This window comes from Pseudorasbora parva, chromosome 15 (assembly GCF_024679245.1).
Source record: "Pseudorasbora parva isolate DD20220531a chromosome 15, ASM2467924v1, whole genome shotgun sequence".
NCBI lineage: Eukaryota > Metazoa > Chordata > Actinopteri > Cypriniformes > Gobionidae > Pseudorasbora > Pseudorasbora parva.
Genome location: NC_090186.1, coordinates 7,030,868 through 7,051,504, shown reverse-complemented (window position 1 = coordinate 7,051,504; position 20,637 = coordinate 7,030,868). Strand labels below are relative to the sequence as shown.

General features: G+C 37.1%; 1 protein-coding gene across 4 annotated transcripts in view; it reads left to right on the top strand.

The window, feature by feature from the left end:
• Nucleotides 1-20,637, top strand: part of palld (palladin, cytoskeletal associated protein) — a 105,454-nt gene that overhangs the window by 10,102 nt on the left and 74,715 nt on the right. The gene's annotated exons all lie outside the window — the stretch shown is intronic.

Sequence of the window (20,637 nt, the reverse complement as noted above, 5' to 3'; positions counted from 1 at the left end):
ACAAACAGATGAACTAAGAATAAAAATATATTTTCCATCCGTCTTTACATGATTTGCTGCCTGAAGGGCAAATAGCAATGAATCACGTGGAATGGACGGTCAATTTATATAACAATTCAATAATATAGGGCTAAAAATTAGGCCTTTTCACGGAGTACAATATATTACTGTAATATATTCATATCGTTGATAATTGCTATATTTATAATGTCTAGTGGCTGAAAATGTACAATTAATTTGTAACTTGTTTATTGGCTAGGGATTTTTGTAGTTTCCATCACTTTCAAACGATCATGGGTGTGAAGACTTTCTCACGCACCCTTTTGAAATCAAATCGTGTGTAACCAAACAGCGCCAGTTTTCTTTTGCGTCTACTGAACCTGTAAATGACATCATCAGCATGTGTCAAGCTCTAGTCTGAGTGCATCAGAGTTGACTGACGTCATTTTGAGTAATGCGTCTTCCTTTAAGTGTTGCACATTAAACATTCATCCTTTACTATGCAAGATACATGATTCATGTCTGACTGACTGACAGATCCAAGTTTGTGTGTGTGTGTGTGTGTGTGTGTGTGTGTTAGTGAGGATAAACAATAGGCTATGCAGTACAATATAGACCTAACAGAAAATTTCCTTCAGAAAACACTTGATTTTTCCACTGTACGGTATATGTTTTTGTGAAATGGGCCTAAACAGGAAATCAGTGAGGCTGACTGCTTGCTCGACTTCTCTTTTAGTGATCCGTTTTGAACTCAAGATAGTGACCGGATGACATCATCTCTGGTGGATATCTTTCTTGTTCACATTCTTTCATTTAAACCATTAGCCCCAATCATTTGCAGGTGTGGAGAGGCAAGGCGTTAGGTAAACATTGGGTTTGGCAGAGAGGTAAATAGTGCCCAGGCTGATAGAGGTGCCTCTATAGATTTATGCATCTAAGGAATGAAACCCAGAAAACCCTCAGAGTAGAACATATGTGTTTGCTTATATCTGTGTGTGTGTGTGTGTGTGTGTGTGTGTGTGTGTGTGTATGCGCGTGCAGGTGAGAATCTACACATGTGCCTTGAAGCTTTTATCCTTTCCTCATTTAGGTGATTCGTGTGTTTGTTTGTTTGTTTGTGTGTGTGTGTGTGTGTGTGTGTGTGTGTGTGTGTGTGTGTGTGTGTGTGTGTGTGTGTGTGTGTGTGTGTGTGTGTGTGTGTGTGTGTGTGTGTGTGTGTGTGTGTTTGTTTGTTTTTGTGACATATTAGGACACAAATGTGTATAATGAAATGGGTATTACAGGAGAGGGTGACTTATGAGGATATTTCCCCATGTCCCCTCTTATCAAAAGGCTCATAAATCATACAGGATGAGTTTTTTTTTGAGAAAGTAAAAATGCAGAATGTTTCCTGTGATGGGTAGGTTTAGGGGCAGGGGTAGTGTAGGGGGTAGAAAATACGGTTTGTACAGTATAAAAACCATTACGCCTATGGAATGTCCCTATATGTCACAAAAACAAACGTGTGTGTGTGTGTGTGAGCCTGTTTATGTGGTTTATGAGGACACAAATTTGTATAACTACATGGGTATTACACTGGTATTACTCTATAAATGTGGTTTATGAGGACATATCAAATGTCCTCATAATTCAAATGGCCTTAAAAACATACTAAATGATGTTTTTTTGAGAAAGTAAAAATGCAGCATGTTTCCTGTGATGGGTAGGTTTAGGGGCAGGGGCAGTGTAAGGGGATAGAAAATACGGTTTGTACAGTATAAAAACCATTACGCCTATGGAGAGTCCCTGTAAACCACATAGAGCAACGTGTGTGTGTGTGTGTGTGTGTGTGTGTGTGTGTGTGTGTGTGTGTGTGTGTGTGTGTGTGTGTGTGTGTGTGTGTGTGTGGATGACCCAGAAATGCAATCGTGTTGGTGAAAAATAAGATATTAACACAAATAACAACAAACAGCAGTAAATTAATGAAAAGTTACTTCAAATGATATCCATTGTATCCAAATGTAGCCTGGTCTATTTTGAGATGAACGTAATAGTAAAGTTTCAACTGGAAAGATCTCAATGCAACGACAATGTAGGCTGTTCACTAAGCATTTTAAAGTAATTTAAAGAGGGTCAGTGAGGTGTAGGAATGTTTTAGGATGGTGAAACTTTAGAGAGTTACCGTACAGAGAACTGAGATCAGATGAATATATCCAAATTTCAAGGAAGATTTGAATGTAAGAATGTCAAAAACATATTCTACACTTAATTATCACAGGCACAATTTTGAAAAGTCCAGAGTTGCAATGTGTGACCCGTTCTCTTAAATTCCCCCCGAAATGCAAAATCATCAGGACTTTTATAATCAGAGACCTCGTAAAAGGCATTTAGGGGGAAAACAATACATAATCAGTATCCATCAAACTGCCTCGCAGACTACTGTATAACCACACAAATGTACAGTCGAGCTTAGGTAAATTTATCCATATAAATTATTTAAATAAATATTATGTTTACATTTACAATTATAAATAGATTGTATCATGTTTAACAAATATCTAACGACACTCTTGTACTGAATTTCTTTCTAGCTGACAATGTTTCTTTTGTTGTTATTGTCTTGTGTGTGCATGCATGGCTTCATTTGTCATTCCTGTTATCTATGTTTGTAATGGATCATAAATGTTGCCAGGCATACATTTGTTTCACTGGACGTCAACATTGAGACAAGTGGGATTAGCCATGAAGACATGCGCAACTGTCAACATAACTGCATGATCCTGTTAGCAAACAAATATAACTTGTCCGTATGTATGCTGATGCTCCACATTGGTACATATGTATTGATTTTTTTTAGGAATATTTTGCTATTAATTGTTGTGGAAAGGTTAGACAAAAAGAGCATATAACAAACACCATGAGACACACACACACACACACACACACACACACACACACACACACACACACACACACACACACACACACACACACACACACACACACACACACACAGCAGGAGGACAAGGTTCTCATTATAATAAAACTAATTGGAAACAAAGTGATGTGGAAGTTATGTTCACCCATGGGAGCAGCTTAGCAATGAGTGTGAGCATGTGTGTGTATTCATTACTTCTCTGGTTAATGGCTCTTTCACATTTTATCACTTGTTTCCCTTGGGCATGGTCTTTGATGAGGTTGCCAGATCTTAGCAGGAGATCCTCCCTCGTACTTCTAAAAATGCCCGTTGCAGTCGCTCTGAGTAACAAGCACGGCTTTGCGTGCCAACATTCCCCCTTCACCCCACGATCAAGAGGAAGAGAGAAAGATTGTGAATGAATATAAAATTGAGCTCTATTTAAAAGCTTTTAAAGGGTTAGTTGAAATTAAAATGAAAACCCAAAAATGAAAATTAGCCCATGATTTACTCACCCTCAAGTCATCCTAGCTGTATATGATATTCTTCTTTCAGACGAATAAAATCAGAGTTATATTAAAAATGTCCTGGCTCTTCAAAGCTTTATAATGGCAGTGAATGTCGTTTTTGAAGTCCATAAAAGTGCATCTGTTCATCATAAATCTGCTTCACACGGCTCGGGGGGGTTAATAAAGGCCTTCTGAAGCGTAGTGGCATGTTTGTGTACAAAAAATATCCTTATTTAAAACTTTAAAGACTAAAATAAGTAGCTTCTGGGAGTCAGCGGTGCACGAGTCGACTTGCACTAAAAGAGTAACCCTTGGCCCTTGAACCCCTGACACATGCTTATTGGCGAACACAGAATCACAGAGTATAGAGCAAAACTAAATGCTTCGGGATTAATCTAGCGCAAGTCGACTTGCGCACTGCTTTTCAAAATACAGTTATACTGTCAAATGCAAAAAAATATTATTACAATTTAAAAGATCTGTTTTAATATACTATTTAAAAATGCCAAATGACAACATCCTCAGTGTCACATGATCCTTCAGAAATTATGATTTGGTGCTCAAGAAACATTTCTTATTAATATCAATGTTGAAAATAGTTGCTGTATTTTTTTCAGGATGGTTTGATGAATGGACAGATCAAGATTTATAGAAATATTTAGCAAACTTAACATTCCATTATTATCAATTTTAATCAGTTTAATGCCTCCATTAATGCACCGCTTAAACTGTCAATTTCTTTCCCCAAACAGGAAAAAAAAAGGTACTGACCTTAAACATTTGAACGGTGTGTACTGTGTTTAAAGAGCCTTTCGACTGTGTTGTAAATCCCTGAACACCTGGTACTTTCCTTGTTTACAATGGTTCTTCAAATGCTAACGGGACTGAACAAAAATGTCCAGGCGTAGTTTGCCACAGTTGGAAATTTCCTCAAATGGAAGTACATCAGAACATACCTTAGGTGAAGAATCATTGATGCACGTTCTGCTACACAGAGTGAGAGACATAAGCAGAGGCTGGAGGGAGAGAGGGAAGGAAAGAAACGGAATAAGCAAATAAGGGTGAATACAGAAGTTTTTTTTTTTTTTTTTTTTTTTGTCTGTGCCAACATTCTTGGAATGAACCACAAGAGGACTTGTCATGCAAATAGAGCATTTTCTGACAAAAGCTGGAATTTAAGAGGGGCTGAAAAGAGTTAAGGGAGGAGAGAGAGGGAGAAGGAGAGGGAGAAGTGTGGATATGTAGGGAAGAATCTTGCTTGGGAAAGAAGGTTGAGAGCGAGGAATTTTTGCTCGGAAACATTTTGTTTGGCAGCTAGAAGAACCACAAGTGTGTCACTGTGATACACAAGCAGACTTTGCTTTGGCATAAGCAGATCTACCAACACTTGATGCTAACATGCTAAAAGACACTCCCCAGATAGCAAGCAAAACAGTGTGTCAACGTAAATTGCATTGAATCAACTTCTGCACTCACAATTAATGTTTACATTTTTTAAAAATTATTTCATAAAAAAATCAACGGCATGAAAAGACATTAGATATTCCTTATCTAATCAGACTGACTTTATTTCTATAATTCGTCTGCAGTTCTTTTTAAGAATAACAGAGGTTTAGATGTTGATGTTTTATTGAAAATGTTTGGTCACCATTGTGGTGATCAGCGTTTCTTTAGTTGGGCAGTTTGACTCTTTGCTTTTTTGTTGTTGCTTTTTGTCCGTTTGTGGTTTTTGTAACAATGTTTACCAGAACACACAATTTGTTGAAAAGGAGACCCCATACAAAGACGATCAGGTAATATAGTTTTCATCATTTATTATTATGAATAAATTGTCACCAACAATACTTTCTTGCCATAGATCAGACATTCTGAATTTAGATTTTTAAATGCATTGTGGAAATACATATTTTTGACAGACACAGACATCAAGAATATGAATCTCAACAATGGTGACGTGTTTCATGCAGTCATGAGTTTTATTATATTTATTTTATTATATTTATTTTATTATATTTATTTAAGTATATTTTTATACCTAGGAGGGTCCCAGCTTGCATTGTGTTATGAAGTCTCCATTGTTGAGATTCATATGCTATTTTTTTGATGTGTGTGTCTACATTTAAAAATTCACCAAAATTAAGAAATCTTGATCTGATCTGTGGCAATAAAGTATGGTCGGTGAAATGTATTAATAAAAAATAAACTTTTTTGGTCAATGATTAGACTCATCGATAATTTTTCTTTATGATGATGAAAATGATATTATCTGATCTTTGTTTATGGCTTCCGTCACAAAAAATAATGTTTTTTGTTACAACACTGTAAAAAAAAAAAAAAAAAAAAACCTGACATAAATATCAAAGAGTCAAACTGCCCAACTAAAGGAAAAACTGATCACTATAATGGACCAAACATTTTCAAAAAAGCATAAAATAGACCTGTAGACGAATGGCAGAAATAAAGTCAGTCTGGGTTAGTAATAACTAATAAGAGAGATTAATGCTGAGTTCCAGGTAAATTACGACTTCAAACGGTAGCTAGATGTATAGATGTGGACTAGGGCTGTAACGATATGCGATATGAAATCGAAATCGCAATACGCAGGTCCACGAACCTGTATCGCGATGTGAGGAGGCAGAATCGCGACACACCCCTTCCAACTCCCAGAATTATCCTTTCTGTCCAGGTCCAACTTTTAAGTCAGCAGTATAGCAACATTTCAGCTACTCGGTGGAGAACAAGGATGGCAATCGTGTAGTTGACAAGACCCACACAATTTGCTGTAAGTGTTTCAAGAAGCTTCCCCAACCGGCGTTTCTGTTGCGTGTCATCCGCGGGGCGGCTGCGTGGCGTATTCCCTTTCTTTGCACACCAGAAGCGTGTCTGACGCGGCGCTTCTGTTGGTATTGATGTACAGGAGGCCCTATACTTCATGTTAAATATATATTGCCTATTGGTACCGCAAAGAAAACATCGGCAGTAGCCTATTGACCATACAGATATATGGTATTGACGGCAAAATAGGCTACAGAATACTGTACAGAATAAAACTGTTTTGTCCCCCCCATATCGAGGTTTGTATCGTACCGTGGGTCAAAAATCGTGATACGAACCAAATCGTGGGTTTGGTGTATCGTTACAGCCCTAATGTGGACCATACAGGGCTTATGCTCATTCATAATCATTTCTATCACCAAAGGTGCTTACTCTTTGCTTATTTGAGGGGAAAGGAGAAGAAAAAAAATGGTACATAAGGCAAGAGAAGCTGTTATACCTTTTATTTTACATTATTTATATATTTGGAAATGTATTTGGTATCAGTTTATTCTTGCACTCAATGCTGAAAACTAGCTAACGCTAGAAAAGCTGCTGATTAATATAACATATTAACATAACATTTGTGGATAAATAACGTTAGAGCAATACCTTATTTTAATAAACGATTTGGTTTTTAATGTATGACTTCCTTAAAAACGCATCCGTAGGGGCTGCCATTCATGTTTCGCGGGATATGTGACGTCAGAACTCGTAACTGGGAGTACATCAATCTAGTACAAGTTCACGGGTGGGAAGACACTGGTTTGACGGCCGTTCCAGTGCACTTTCACGGGTTGAAAATGGTTGGAAAAACACTGGTTACGGGTTGCCTGGAACGCGGCGTTAATGTCAACATATTGTAACATTGATTAAATGCCAGTACCATTGATTTAAAATAAAAATAGTGATGCAAAAGTGATGTTGATTCATTTCAATTAACTGACTAATTAACATTGATTTAGCCATTGTTTCAGTGGTTGCTCGCTATCTGGGTCAGTATTGGGTACATTTTAAAAATATGTTAAATAGAAGATAGTATTTTTGTTTTCTTTCTGTTTTATTGTATTTTTGATCAAATAAATGCAGCCTTGGTGAGCATAAGTGAATCTTTATTTAAAAAATCTTTTCCAAACTTTTAAGCGTGAGCTATTCCACTTCTAAAGTATCCATTTCCCTGTTTGATCTGTGGGAAAAGTTCTGTCAGGTTTTATAGCTTCTCTTGTTTGGTTAGCGGTAGTTTGTAATTATGATGTCATCTCATAAACATGAGTCTAAAATGGCAGTTTGTGACTCAAGTATGTGTTTGTCTGATACATTTGAAACATATGGATCAGAGATGAGTCAATGATGAGACGTTTTTTCTTTCAAACCCCTTTTGTACATGACCTCTGACCCTGTATCAATGTGTATGTTAATCGCTATCATGATCTCTGGGCTTTAAACGAGGAGTCTCAACACGCCTCTATAATGGAAACACTGACTTAAATTTTGGCCTAAATCCCAGCTCATTATGACTTAACATTGACTGTCATCATAACCCTCTGATGTGTTTGAATCATGTTATGTGCTTAAGATTTTCTTTTCCACATTTCTAGATTTTCTAACATTGATCTGCACTGAAGACACACTGACGTTAGGGTCAGTTTTAGTATAATTATTGTTATATATGTTGTATATGTTATTTAAAAAAAGTCTTGTGAATTTGCAGAGGTAGGCTATAACTTCTTGTTTTACATTTTTACATGTTTCTTTGTATGAACCTGCTTTGTTGCCAGTCGGCAGTATTAGTTCTATATGCTTTAAATGTGTTTTCATACTGCAAGTTTTTCAGCTGATGCAATCCCAACCTAATCATACATTTCAAGCATAACCTTAAGCTGTCTTTTGTGTATGATGATCTGTACCCTGCCGTTTATACCCCATTTTGCACGCAACGTATAGACTGAAGTTCAGAACAGTATCTGTGTTCAGCACAGGGCACTTAGACATTGAGAGATTAACATTACTGTATGACATAACCCTTAGCAACTGTGTTCCCATGAAGTACTGTTGTGTTTTGTTTATGCCAAGATGACAGTGCAGTGTACAGCAGCCACCTGGGACTGAGAAACAATAAAAAGAAAAAGAAACACTTGATTACAGACAAATGCAAACACAAACACTCACTGTAAGAGCTCATTTGAGATGACAGCAAGCACATATACATTAGCTATATTTACATGCAATGGGGTTATCACAATATAGACTTCATTCTGAATAAGACAATATACTGATTAATGGCCACTTGGCTGTTCATTCTAAATAAATATTTTATAACATTCATAATGATTGTCCACTTACAAATTGTAGTCGGTCACTGACTCCACATTACATGATATCTATTATAGTTAGTAATGTAATCCAGTACATTGCACACTTTTAGATTACTTTGGTCCTAACTCGTTTATCACATTGATTTGAATAGGGCAGTCTTGTAACATATTGATATAAAAATAATAATACTAAAAGAAAGAAAATATATTACATTCCATTGTTATCAACAACATGAAGTGAATTAAATATTACATTAAGTCAGGGTTTCCCAGACTGGGGTTTGTGATGGAAGTTTATTGAAAGCATGAAGGAATAATTTTTTTTGTGCTTGTTTTCAAACCTCAAATAAAAGATTCAAACGGTTGTGAATCAGCGTATTGATTCATGATTCGGATCGCGTGTCAAACTGCTGAAATCACGTGACACTGGCGATCCGAATCATGAATCAATACGCTGATTCATGACCATTTGAATCTTTATTTGAGGATTGAAAAAAAAAACGCAGAAAAGAAGACAATGCAGAATAAAGTCGTATTTTTTGTTATTTTTAGACCAAAATGTATTTTCAATGCTTCAAGAGATTCTAATTAACCCACTGATGTCACATATGGACAACTTTGATGATGTTTTTATTCCCTTTCTGGACATGGAGAGTATAGTGTGCATACACTTAGATACGTTCTCGGCTAAATATAAAATATCTTAAACTGTGTTCTGAAGATGAACGGAGGTCTTACGGGTGTGGAACAACATTAGCGTGAGTCATTTATGGCATAAATTAATTTTTTTGGGTGAACTAACCCTTTAGGTACAAAGTTAGTTGTTTCAATTTAGCAGACATTAAGTAGGCATATATCGATTTAGTATACTAAAAGTGAATTTTCATGGTATTTATATTAATATATAAATGTATTTGTAGCGTACTTAGCGTAAACTAAATGTATTTCAAATACATTTTAGTACATTTAGGGTAATCATCAAGTGTACTTCCTTTGTGCTGTGAGAACAGTTTCCTGTTGATAGGAAGAGTAATTAAAGAGCCCTGTAAGCTGATAGGCTAAGTCAGCAGCCGGTTTGCAGAGCTGATAAGAGTAAATGTAGACCTGAAGCCACAATGCTGCACTACAACAGCGAGAGGAGGATGATAATGATGACACTGATGATGTCATGAGGGCAGTCACAATAAACAGGGCTAGTTCGAGAGTAATATCCAAATGCAGCTGCAGGGAGGAACGTAAAACTGCTTGTGTGAATGAGCCAAAGACGTGGGGAGAGGTCAAAGGTCACAATGACAAGATCAAAAATCATCCAAAGGTTCCATACTCACAGAGCTGCGCGAAACAACACACACGTCAACTGACTTCACACAAGTGCTTGCTGCTTGCTTAGACACACACTCACACGGACGACGTAACGAACAGGGTGGTGTTAACAAGGACTCTGTCACTTTGGCATGCTAGAGTCTGTCTGCTAGTCCACACATACTTACGTCCGAAAATATTCGGTGTTATCTTGGCTGGTGTTAGGCCATGTGGACTATACCATGTATGGAATAAAGACGTTCACACACACTTTAGTAGCAGCATGTCAGGTGGATTCATGCCGTCCGTGATGCAGGGTTTGACATGGCTGTTAGCTTTGAATGTGCCTGAATTCTTGTGTTTGAGCCAAGAGACTGGCAGCCTTTGAACCTTAACCTGCTATCAATTATGTATCTACAATACATATATCAATACAGTATCGCTTCTATCTGAAGACTTAATGTTAGCATTTGTGTTTAGGGTGTGATTATTGCATTCAGATTCATTGGTGTGAAAAGCAGGTGTTTGTGTTTATGACTGGTTTATTATACGTGTACGTGTTTGTGTACGCACAGATGCACGCTTGTGTACGTGGGTGTGTGCATGTCTGTGAATGAATGACCCTGCTACGCCTGGTATCTGTCTCGGTGAATCCATCACAAGCGGCAAGAAATAAATACGGGAGTAATGGGGTTCAAAATATTTTATTTTATTCGCTTTTTGGAACACTCACAGTGTCTGATTTGGTTATGTAATCAGAGATCCTCCTTTGATGAAATCTGAAATCAAGGGGTCACTGATATATTTGAGACGTATTGCACTACCAGGTCTTGCCAGACCACCTGAACAAACGTCAAGGGTGTTTATACAACATTTAAACTGGGTCTATGTGTGTTAAAGAGTTTTCAAACTGGGTTCCGGGGACTCCAATCTTCCACATCACTAATGCAGAGCATAATATGATTAGCCTAGAAATCTAGATGCACTCTAGCGGCAGCAAATCTAATCTGCCGCAAGTGTCGTCTTAGCAACTCTCAATAGATGTTTGAGCTGTAAACGCCAAACTCTGGTCAGGCCAATCACATCATGTATAGTGTCGGTGGGCGGGGCTTTACATAATGACGGCTGAGTTGCGCTTGCGGGCTTCTAGTAAACACAGAAGCTGACGAACGGCGGTCTTTCGAATCAGCTTTGACTGCGACTCTGGAAGACTTGGAGTTAAGCTTTTATCTGAGAAAAGAACAAAGAACGGCACTGAAGTCATTCTTAAGAAGGGAAGATGTGTTCGGAGTTTTGCTGACCGGATACGGCGTTTAATCTGTCAGCGAGCTCTGCTTCACCTCCGTTGCTCTGGTTGGTTGTAGCGCTATCCTATCGCGTGCAGAGGGAGTTTGAAAGACAACCGTTTATCCGCCCCTCAGATTGAGCTGTCAATGGTGAGTTTCCAGACCAAACATCTTGATGTGGGTCTGGCTTGTCAGGCTATAATATGATAATAATACTTTAAAAAAACATTTTTTAAACAATTGTTGGCGATTATGATTTTAATCTATTATTTACATGATAAATCATGAATTACTGGACTGAAAGCTATTTCAATATATTATAGTGTCAACTTAAATGGAAAAAAGGACATTTATATTAAAACTGATTGTAAGAGAGCTCACTTGAGAAGACAGTGTAGCTATAGTTACATGCACTGCAGTTATTAGAATATTGACTTAATTATGAAGATGATAATATTCTTATTAATCGTCATTGATAGCTGTTTATTCTAAATACGTATTTTTTATTTATTTAATACATAATCATATTTAAATTTCATCTTTTTATTCATACATGCATATTTATTAGCCAGAATTATATATTTTTATTTTATATCCTAATTTTATTTTATAATATAGTCTGACTTCATTCTGTCTTCATATTATTTCTGTAAAATGGATATTTATATTTATATTATATTCTGACTATTTGACATGATCTTTTAACATAACTTTTTAGCTATACAACAGACATCAAATCAACAGCAACAAAATAAAAAATAAAATAAAAAATAAGGTAGAATGGACAGGTTGAGTAAAAAAAAAAATACACAAAACAAACAAATGAGACATAATATGCAGCAAAATATACACAGGACAACTAGTATATGAAAAATTATGTGAATGTATATACACTCACCTAAAGGATTATTAGGAACACCATACTAATACTGTGTTTGACCCCCTTTCGCCTTCAGAACTGCCTTATTCTACGTGGCATTGATTCAACAAGGAGCTGAAAGCATTCTTTAGAAATGTTGGCCCATATTGATAGGATAGCATCTTGCAGTTGATGGAGATTTGTGGGATGCACATCCAGGACATGAAGCTCCCGTTCCCCCACATCCCAAAGATGCTCTATTGGGTTGAGATCCGGTGACTGTGGGGGCCATTTTAGTACAGTCAACTCATTGTCATGTTCAAGTTTTTGAAATGATTCAAGCTTTGTGACCTGGTGCATTATCCTGCTGGAAGTAGCCATCAGAGGATGAGTACATGGTGGTCATAAAGGAATGGACATGGTCAGAAACAATGCTCAGGTAGGCCGTGGCATTCAAACGATGCCCAACTGGCACTAAGGGACCTAAAGTGTGCCAAGAAAACATCCCCCACACCATTACACCACCACCACCAGCCTGCACAGTGGTAACAAGGCATGATGGGTCCATGTTCTCAAATTCAAATTCGGACTCTACCATCTGAATGTCTCAACAGAAATCGAGACTCATCAGACCAGGCAACATTTTTCTAGTCTTCAACTGTCCAATTTTGGTGAGCTTGTGCAAATTCTAGCCTCTCTTTCCTATTTGTAGTGGAGATGAGTGGTACCCGGTGGGGTCTTCTGCTGTTGTAGCCCATCCGCCTCAATTGTGCGTGTTATGGCTTCACAAATGCTTTGCTGCATACCTCGGTTGTAACGAGTGGTTATTTCAGTCAAAGTTACTCGTCTATCAGCTTGAATCAGTCGACCCATTCTCCTCTGACCTCTAGCATCAACAAGGCATTTTTGCCCACAGGACTGCCGCATACTGGATGTTTTTCTCTTTCACACCATTCTTTGTAAACCCTACAAATGGTTGTGCCTGAAAATCCCAGTAACTGAGCAGATTGTGAAATACTCAGACCGGCCTGTCTGGCACAAACAACCATGCCACGCTCAAAATTACAAAACTGTTACAAGTTACAGTTACAGTTACAAAACTGCAAAGTGCAAGTCAAACAGAGAACCATAAAAAATAAAATAAATAAATAAACCATGTCAAAAGACCAGAGAGGGAAAGGGGTGTGAGATCTCCTCAATTCAAATCAATAATTCACTGTGTATTTATATTTTCTCAAAGTATAATTGGCTCTTTACACATCTAAAGTTTTTATTTTTTATTTTAGGAGGTCATAAAAATACAATCATCTTATTTGGGATATGTGGAAGTATATCTGTGGAATATTGAGCTTTCCAGCGGATGCATGCAGAAATATTTTAACAGAATGTTATCCTGCAGATTGTGACAGAATTACAGGCTCTCTATTAAACTGTCAAAAGACACAGACCTAAAATCTGTCTAACACATCATTTCTCTCACTCTCATTCCATCTCTACCTCTCTCTCTTTAATCTCTTTATATAAATCTCTGTACCATATCACATCATTCATTTGTCTTTCTTTCCTCGTTTTTATCTTTATCACAGACTCTTATCACATCCCCATCTGTCTCTTTCTTGTTTTAATTGTCCCTTAAGAAAATTCTTTCCGCGCTGCTCATAATTCCTCCCCTCTGTCTCGTTCCTCTTTTAATCCTCTTTCTCATCTCCGTCCATCTCTTCGGGTTCTGTGGGGTTTCGACCGTGAGGCGCCGGAGTTCTGGTGATGATGTCACAGTCTCAGGGAGTTGTGTCTCTGAGCATTTAGTTTCGCCTGTTAAACTGACCCTGTGATATTACCGACTCTATAAACGTCTGCATTGAGGGAGGCAGAGGTTGGGGTCAACTGAATCATTCACTTATATAATGGTTTCGCTCACTGTGCAGGAACTTACTGGAGTCAAATGTAGGCCACAGTTGCACGTGAAAGAACAGGAGGAGTCTGTATTGGCAGTGGTGCGATTTTGAGGGCTGAAGTCATTGAGCGTGTACATGAAGATTAATGTATTTTGGCATTTATCAATGTGAATTTTTTTCCATTTCACATTGAATGGTGTCATGTTTAATATTGTAACTGTAGATGATTATGCTCATTCATGAAACTGAGTCTGTTTTTAGAGTATGATATGTGATCTTATATAAACCTTAGTGCGTCTTTTGAAGCAGAGCCATTAAATATAAAGTTGATTTAGATGTGGAGTGCTGCGTGTGCTGGTCAATATCACTGATGGTTTTAGCAGTTTATTAGACATCCAACACAAACTTAAAACTTAGCTTTAAACGCAATTTATCTGAGGGATAGAAATGCATTTTAATTTAAGGGGATAGTTCAGTGAAAAAAATAGGAATGTGGACTATATATATATATATAAATTGGCAAAAGTTTAAGGACGCTTGTCTTTACATTTACATGAACTTTAATGACATCCCATTCTTAATCTGTAGGGTTTAATATAGTCAGCCCATCCTTTGCAACTATAACAGCTTCAACTCTTCAAGGCTTTCCACAAGGTTTAGAAGTGTGTTTATGGGAATTTTTGGCCATTTTTCTGGAAGTGAATTTGTCAGGCACTGATGTTGGACGAGAAGGCCTGGCTCTCAGTCTCCGCTCTAATTCATCCCAAAGGTGTTCTGTCGGGTTGAGGTCAGGACTCTGTGCAGGCCGATCAAGTTCCTCCACACCAAACTTACTCCATGTCTTTATGGGCCTTTCTTTGTGCACTGATGCGCATTCAGGTTGGAACAGGAAGGGCCATCCCCAAACTGTTCCCACAAAGTTGGGAGCATGAAATTGTCAAAAATGTATTGGTTTCCTGAAGCATTAAGAGTTCCTTTCACTGGAATTAAGGGGCCACCCCAATCCCTGAAAAACAAACCCACACCATAATCCCCCCTCCAACGTTACACCTGCACAATGCACAATGTATCTCCTGGCAACTGCCAAACCCAGACTTTTCCTTAGGATTGCCAGACAGAGAAGTGTGATTGGTCACTCCAGAGAACACGTCTCCTCTGCTCTAGAGTCCAGTGGCGGCTGCTTTACTCCACTGCATCCCACGCTTTGCATTGCTCTTGGTAATGTAAGGCTTGGATGAGCTGCTCATCCATGAAAACCCGTTTCATGAAGCTCTACACACTATTCTTGAGCTAATCTAGGGCCACATGAAGGTTGGAGGTCTGTAGCTATTGACTCTGCAGAAAGTTGTTGACTTTTGAGCACTGTGTGCCTCAGCATGCGCTGACCCCGCTCTGTGATTTTATGTGGCCTAACACTTCGGGGCTGAGTTGCTGTTGTTCCCAATTGCTTCCACTGTGTTATAATACCACTAACAGTTAACTGTGGAATATTTAGTAGTGAAGAAATTTCACGAATGGACTTTTTGCACAGGTGACAACCTATCACAGTATCACGCTTGAGTTCACTGAGCTCCAGAGAGCGACCCATTCTTTAAAAAAACGTGTGTCTGCAAGCCTAGTGTTTGATTTATACACCTGTGGCCATGGAAGTGACTGGAACACCTAAAATCAATGATTTGGAGGGGTGTCCCAGTACTTTTGATAATATAGTCTATATTGCAGTGTGACAGTGTGGCTTTGTATGTCACAGTCTGTCTGTATCTCGCATAGTGACTTTATATCTTGCAGTGTAACTTTAAGTCTTGCAGTGTGAGCTTAAATCTTGCAGTGACAATATATTTTTCAGCATGACTCTATATATTGGAGTGTGATTTTATATCTCACAGTGTAACTTTATATCTTGAAGTGAGATTTTATATCTTGAAGAGTGACCTTATATCTCACAGTGTTACTATCTTGTAGTGTGACCATTTATTTTCAGTATGACTTGCAGTGTGACCTTAACAACTCAAAATGATGTGACATATTTGTGAACACAATGTAAAGACACACATTAGGCTATTGTTGTTCTGGGAATCTCTGAACCGTTTTACATATACAGTTCAAAAGATGTCCAGAAGCAAAAGAAGGCAAAACAAAGCCAGAAAGGGCATCCTGCTTGAGAGATGACATCAATTCTGTGGGTTTGTATATCTCTGTTCTTGAATGGGTCTGTTTAACAGCAGTTAAAATACATCCATCAGATTTGGATCTGTATGATTTGTACATTGACTGTGTACTGTGAAATGAGGAGCATGTCAACTTTGTAGCTTATTCGTACCTTTGGGCATACATTGATTTATGTGTATTGGAAGCTTTAGCAATTTCAAAAGCCAAATGAAATGAATGTGTGTTTGAGGCAGATGCCAGTGAGAGTTTGCGACCGTGTTTCTGCAGTTGATCTATTTTTATTGTTTTCTTCAGCTTTTGATTTACAAATAAATGAAGTCCATATTTCAACCCCAAACACACACAATGCAGGAAGAAAGATGGCTTTTTGGTCCAACTACTTGTGCAACACATTAATACAGGTTGACGACACACCAGAGACAAGAGCATTGGGAGGGAACTGTAAAATACACTATGTATCTGCTGTATAAACTCAAACAGAAACACAAAGGAACCTTTTTACCAGCTCAAATCCAGAGAAACTTTTCGTCAGTTTCATCTGAACTCCAGTGTTGGTCTTTAAACACAATCTTTCTCAATGTTTTGTATGTATTTCACCATCATTAACTTCACTGAATAGATGATAGTCCTTATTAATCTGTGTGTTTAGATTTATCTGTCAGATTAATGGTTTGTTTATTTAGAGTGCAGTTGTTAAAATGTGGTTTGCTTAACTTAACTTGTACTATTCAGCATCTTAGTGTATCCGGAGAGGACTAGAGTTTGTTTTACTTTGTGTTCTTTCTTTGGGGAAATGTAAAGGTTGTTATGGTAATTGGAAAAGCGTTTTGATATGATTCTGAGATGAACTTTGAAAAACCTTTTGAACCGAAGGATGAGAGTCAGATGAAAAGAAAGAGCATTATAATTTCCAGTACTAATATTATTATAATTTAAATGGTGCTATTTGTTGTTCTGAAAAAGCAATCTTTTGTATTTTTATTTCTATGTATTCACAAGGCATCTTTACAAGTTAAAATGTACAAAAAAAAATTCTGTTATTAATTACTCACCCTCATGTTGTTCCAAACCCTCAAGATCTTCTTTCTTCTTTAGAACACAAATCAAGATGTTTTTAATGAAATCTGAGAGCTTTCTGAACCATCCATAGAGAGCAGCATCATTGCAACCTTCAAGGTCCAGAAAGGTAGTAAAGACATTATTAAAATAGTCCATGTGACTACACTGTAAAAAATTATTTAGAAAAAAAGTTCCCTGATTGCCTTAAAATTTTGAGTTCATTGAAATTTTGAGTTAATACAATGAACATTTTTTGAGATTTTGTCAACCTTTATTAAAATATTATAAAAAGATTTTATAAACATATTGGGTAATTGTGTGTTTTATTCCTGATGATGCAGAGAAACATGCCAAATAGTGCTATTTTCATGATTTATCAAATTTTTATGTGGTTCAGATACAAAAATATTTTTAGTTTCTATTTATTAAACAAATTTCTTTCATTGTATCAACTCAAATTTTTAATTTCAATAAACAATTTTTTTTAAGGCAACCAGGTTACTTACTTTTTTAACAAAAAACAAACAAATTTTTTTACAGTGTATAACCTTAATGTTATAAAGCAACAAGAATACATTTTGTGTGCAAAAAACAAACAAAATGATTCAACAAATTTGTATCAGCCTGCTACGGAGTGTAAACAGTGCACCGCGTCCGGGTCTACATCAGAACGGTGGCTCACTATTGGCCGACCCTGTTGGCGTGAGCACAACAATGCAGTCTTGTGGTGCTGACGCAGGAGCTGACCAATGGTGAGCCACCGTTCTGCCGTAGAACCCGGAAGTGTTGCACTCAACAGCTAAGGAGTCTTAAGCTTGGTTTATACTCAATGCGTCTCCACGTCATCACGGCGTGGGCGGCAGTACACGCTGAAAGCGCGAGACCCCATTTCGCTTAACGGTGAGCACGCAGAATTTTGTAACAATGTGCACGGTATGACATCTCATTACACTAGCACCCAGTTTGCTAAATTAGTTGCTTATAGTTACAAAATGAGCCTATAAAAGCAGAAATAACCCCCTTTGATGAAAATAAAGATCCATGTTTAATAAAAAATGCAAATGTTTAATGAAATCAGAAAATATTTAGTTGTATACATGTTCTCCTCTCCATATTTTGTACTAATGTCAGAAGCAATAATCTCAAGAGTTACTGCGGTTTTACACAATTCTTTCATAGTGGGGTTTTGTACTAAAGTAAACATTGTCACATGTAGGCTACCTTACTTTTTCCTCACCGCTGTTTCCTGGAGTTTTTTTAAACAATTACTCGGTGTTGCCCTCTTCGGTTTCAAAGAATAGTACAACGGCGAGCGCATCAAGTATAAACTTTAAATTGGTAATAATGATGATCTCTATGGAGTGGTCAAAGAGATCTCCGATTTCAGCAAAAATATTTTTTATTTGTGTTCTGAAGATGAACAACGGCGTTTGGAACGACGTGAGGGTGAGTGATAAATGACAGAATTGTTATTTTTGTTTAATCAAATGTAAAAATAACTAATGCATAAAGTAAATAATGTGTGTGTATCCGCTACCTGTATCAATGTGTCCTGTTTCTAAAGGAATGGCTGTGAAACATGGGCACCTCATTGGCCAAATATATAAACACAGAATGGGCACTGTTGAGGTGTGGGACACAGACTGTGTACATGCAAATCTGGCAGGAGTGTTAGCAACCGAGGAAGCATTCAACCATACTACTTCTAATGCTAGAGTTTTTTTTTTCTAACTATAAAAGTGGATGTGTGCATGTGCTGTGTGCTGGTTTAAAAATGACTGGATGCACAGAAATGAGTGCGTGTGTGTGTGTGTGTGTGTGTGTGTGTGTGTGTGTGTGTGTGTGTGTGTGTGTGTGTGTGTGTGTGGGTTGTGTGTGTTTCTGGGGGAATATGTATTTACTTTCTGAGCTCTATGCAACATGATCCATAAATATACCCTACCCAAGTATTCCACCTGTTTACAGATTGAAAGACGGAGAGTCACTAACCATGAAGGTCTGCGAAAAGTTGCAATCTCAGTATGCCACAACACGTCTAAACCTCACCCCAAATAAAGGATTAACTGTACCGTATACAACACAATTGTGTTATTGTGCAAATATAACATGCCTGTGCCAGTTCCAAAAAAAAGATCAATGATAAGATGGCCTGTATCTCGTCTCTTACTGTCCCAGAATGCATTGATGAAACAGGTGAATGCCAGTTGTTTGACTGAGACCAGGTGCCGTTAGCTCTGTTTTTAGATCAGTGCTAAGTGGGCTCTTCTAAACAAGACTAGAAGTACTATTTTTGTCCTGAAGATGACTGAAATGCTTAATTTGGCCTAATGTAAATTTAGTTTGTAGATTCAGTAAATCTGATCCATGAATGAATTGTTCAGCATTTGATTGATATTACGCTATGGCAACTGTTATTTCTTGCATGTTTCATTTTCTTTTTCATGCGTATTTAATAGTGTTATTTTTATTATTATGCAGCCTGTTTCATTGTGTTAATGTGTCAGGGAATGTTGGTATGGTGCCCGCTGGACTGTGACCTGGACGTGTTGGCATCGGCAACGGCAACGGCAGAGCTGAAGCAGCAAGAAATTGTTTTTCTGTGTTTATTGTGTTAGCTCAATGGAGTTCTAGAATAATACCCAGAATACACTGGGCTGGCTTCAAATGCTCTTTTAATCTATTTTTTTGGGCCATTCAAATTGTTTATTCGAAATTAAGACAGAATATTAATATAATAATACAAAATATGTATTTATTTCTGTGCACGTTCAAATATATTTACTCTGATTCAAAATCAGTCAGTTAGATATTTTGATGTTTATGAAAGTCTCTTATGCTCACCAAGGAAGAATTTATTTGATCAGAAATACAGTAAAAACAGTAATAATGTGAAATATTATTACAATTTAAAAAAATATTTTCTACTGTAATATATTTTAAAATATAATTTAATCATATGATGGAAAAATGGATTACTCCAGTCTTCAGTGCCACATAATCCCTCAGAAATGATAATAATATGATGATTTGCTGCTCATTATTATTATCAATGTTGAAAATAGTTGTGCTGCTTAATATTTTTGTGGTAACCATTTTTTTTCAGGATACTTTGATGAATAGAAATGTACAAAAAACAGCATTTATTTGGGTCACAGTACAATGTCTTTGTGTGTGCTGTCCATTTTTATAGATTTAATGGATTCTTGCTGAATAAAAGTATTAATGTCTTTAAAAAACAAAACTCTTACTGACCCCAAACTTTTAAATGGTAGATTACATAGACTTTTTCATAGGTTTGTCTATCTGTCTGTACAGACAGTTGTTTAAAGGTAAGACACACATTACTGACTTATTATATATATATATATATATATATATATATATATATATATATATATATATAAGTCAGTAATATATATATATAAGTCAGTAATATATATATAAACGTATCACACGTTTATGTGTTATTGTTAAGCATGAATAAGAAGTCATTTAAATTACTGTACAACATGTTGTGATACTGTGTGTGTGTG